The sequence below is a fragment of the Pinus tabuliformis genome, chromosome 4_2 (genome assembly GCF_031772625.1).
Source record: "Pinus tabuliformis cultivar Carrire ecotype Pingquan chromosome 4_2, CPIR1, whole genome shotgun sequence".
In the NCBI taxonomy this organism is placed as follows: Eukaryota; Viridiplantae; Streptophyta; class Pinopsida; order Pinales; family Pinaceae; genus Pinus; species Pinus tabuliformis.
The window spans coordinates 91,620,267-91,623,919 of record NC_142304.1 but is presented as its reverse complement, the minus strand read 5'-3'; the positions used below and the strand labels follow the sequence as shown (position 1 = coordinate 91,623,919).

Below are 3,653 nucleotides of genomic sequence, written 5' to 3'. Positions count from 1 at the left end.
CCATGAGAGGTGGAGAACTACTTCCCTTCTATGGAGATTCAAAGCAAAACTGACCCAACTCAATATGGATTCAGTTCATGAGTGGGTTAGGAAGAACCTTTGTAAGTTTTTTTGTTATAAACTTTACCCAACTGGGTTGGCACGAGTGCGACTCTGAGACAGAGTGCCAGCTGGTGCGCTCTCTTTGGAGGATTTCCCCCATTGGTGCGGGTGATACACAGTGGAACCGCGCCAATGGAAAAAGGGCTATTTTTATGGGTATTTTGCAGAAGGTGTCTTCAGGGCATATGAAGTACATACTCAAGGGGATACAATGCAAGTGTCCAGGTCATGTCACTTCTCACAGGTCCCGGAATCAGTCCTCCAATGTGCGGGAGAAGGGGTAACAGGGACAGTGAAAAATTACTGTGTAACACTTCTCACGATGTCAATGGCAATGAACCACCATCATCTATGCAATCTGAACACTTACCAGATCATTCAATCGGTAGGAGAAATGAGGGGTGTGTACAAAGGGTAGGGACGTAGTCAGCACGAGTTGATGACATGCGCTTACTAGGAATTCCTCGTTGAAGACCAATAATTTCAATGGTCTATCCCCATCATGATGCAATTTGAGAAGATTTCCCATTCCTCTCAAACCAAGAAGAAAAAATCGTTGGCTGCATCAATGTACCACGCGTGTGGCCCAGAACATCTAGGGGCATCACAGACCTATTGTTTCCTCAAACTTTCATGGCCTAAATGGCCATAGTCCCTCTAAGAAGCTGGTCATGAAGGGGAACCTCTGCATAGCTAGTTAATAGGTTAAGGTCTTGTTCATTATCAGAATTAACTAGACAAATTGCTCCACCAACTAAGAACGGCCATGCACCACCACCCCTAGAATGAAGAAAGAGCTCTCAATCTATCAACCCTTACTATGTCTGGACTTGGTAAGTTTCCCCGTGTTGAGTCAAATTAAGTCGTAGGCTCCAATCCTGGTGGTGCCCTTCTGTCAATTCCTTTAAGTTTCAGCCTTCCGAGCATACTCCCCCAGAACCCAAACACTCTGATCTCTTAGAAGGTGCTGGCAGAGTCCTTAGAGCAACATCCACCGATCCTTGGTCGGCATCATTTATGGTTGAGACTAGGACGGTATCTAATCATCTTCGAACCCCCAACTTTTGTTCTTGATTAATGAAAACATCCTTGGCAAATGCTTTCATAGTGGTTTGTCTTTCATAAATCCAAGAATTCCACCTCTGACAATGAAATACGAATGCCCCTGATAGTCCCTATCAGTCATTACTCCAGTCTCGAAGAACAACACAATAGGACCAAACTCCTATCACGTTATTCCATGCTAATGTATTCAAAGCATAAGCTTGCTTTGAACACTCTAATTTTTTCAAAGTAACAGCACAGGAGCTGCGACCTTGCCAATTAAGGCTAGGAGCACGACAAAAGGGATGGAAGGGTAGGTGCACACTGGGTAGGTGGACCGACCTTTACAACCCAAGATCGAACTACAAGCTTTTTAACTACAACAACTTAAATATACACTATTGGAGTTGGAATTACTGCAGCTGCTGGCACCAGACTTGCACTCCAATGGATCCTCATTAAGGGATTTAGATTATACTCATTCCAATTACCAAACTCGATGAGCCCAGTATTGTTATTTATTGTCACTACCTCCCCATGTCAAGATTGGGTAATTTGCATGCCTGCTAACTTCCTTGGATGTGGTAGCTGTTTCTCAGGCTCCCTCTCCATAATCAAACCCTAATTCTTCGTCACCCATCACCACCATATTAGTCCTCTATCCTACCATCAAAAGTTGATAGGGCAGAAATTTGAATGAAGCATCGCCAGCACAAGGGTTGTGTGATCCGTAGAGTTATCATGATTCACCGGAGAGGCAGGCAAACCCGTGTCAACCTTTTATCTAAAAAATACATCCCTTCCAAAGAGTTGGGACTTGGTGCATGTATTAGCTCTAGAATTACTACGATTATCCAAGTAGTATGGTACCATCAAAAAAACTATAAATGATTTAATGAGCCATCTGTAGTTTCACAGTCTGAATTTTTCATACTTAGACATGCATGGCTTAATCTTTGAGACAAGCATATGACTACTGGAAAGATCAACCAGGTAGCACACTCCCACTTCAAAGGGCATTCTGGGCAGTCTCTTACCAAGAGCCAACTTGAACACCCATCAAGTCAAACAAATATCAAAATATCATGTAAAAATCTTATGCCTTGCACCTCTTGCATCCTAAGAAGGAAGCACATACAACATGCCAAGGACATGGCGAACAAATGGGTAGACCTGCTCAGCCACAACCCACCAAGGCCACTTTAGAGTTTGCAACCACACCCTTACCAACAAGAAAATGAGAAATCACTCATCCAATCCCTTAGAAATGCCTCCAAAAGCCTCCACGCCCCACACTGAGGCCACCTAGGAGTCCACCTGAACAATAGCAACGATGTACCTCGATCTCCCGATCGCCTGTAACAGCCACGATGCAAAGGAAATAAATGGAGAACGACCAACCACGCAACCTCTATATTATAAATGAGCCCCAATCCTCCCCACCATGCACCAAGGCCACCTACGAATCCACCTGGATAGTAGCAACGATGGACCTTGATCTCTTGATCGCCTGTGGCAGCCTCGATGCGAAGGAAAAGGAAGGAAATAAAAAGAGGATGATCAACTGCAAATCCTATCATAGAGAGGCCATACAAACCTCCCCACCCCACACCGATGCCACCTAGGAGTCCACCCAGATAGCAGCAACAGTGGACCTCGATCGGATGATCACCTACGATAGCCTCGACACAAAGGCAAGGGAAGGAAATAATACAAGACAAATTGAGCCCGCAACCTCCCTTAGAAATGCCCCCCAACCCTCCCCTCCCTGCACAGAGGCCACCTAGGATTCCACCTGGATAGCAACCATGATGGACCTCGATTGCATGATTTCCTACGGTAGCCTCAATGCAAAGGAAATGAAAAGAAATAAAACAAGACTAAGCGAGCCCACAACCTCTCTTAGAAATGCCCCCCGACCCTCCTTGCCCCGCACCGAGGCCACCTAGGAGTCCACCCAGACAGCAGCAACAGTGGACCTTGATCACTTGACCATCTGCGGCAACCACAATGCAAAGGCAAAGGAAAGAAATAAATTCAAATCAAGAGGCTTGCGACACAATACAAGAACATATCCAAACAGGAGGAGAGATCGGGTAGCTCCGCACCCCACGTACCCTACGTATAGGCAACCTAGGAGATTTCCCATAGCTTTACCAACTGGAAAATGAATAATTTTCACCTACGGGAACCTTCACACAGAGAAGGGAGGTTGAAGCTTTCCACCTCAAAATCCTTCTTCCAGATAGCCCCCACCATCGACGTAGCAAGCCTCCTCCCCATTGGACCACGAGCACATAAACAATTGAAACAACAAATGCCCATAAATGTTGTGACTTAAAATTTCCAACCACAAAAGCCTACCATGCACACTAGATGCAATGAAAAAGCCGACCACTTGATCAAACATATGGGCAAACACATCTATCAAAACCTCAAAGCCAACAAAACCACGGATGATGTGCACTTTGAAAGGAATGCCAACCCTTAAATTTACAATAAGGAGA

At 45.1% G+C, this 3,653-nt stretch overlaps 1 pseudogene; it reads right to left on the bottom strand.

The window, feature by feature from the left end:
- Positions 1-434: 434 nt before the first annotated feature.
- Positions 435-2,142, bottom strand: LOC149168436 (18S ribosomal RNA; annotated as a pseudogene).
- Between the last annotated feature and the right edge of the window lie 1,511 nt (positions 2,143-3,653).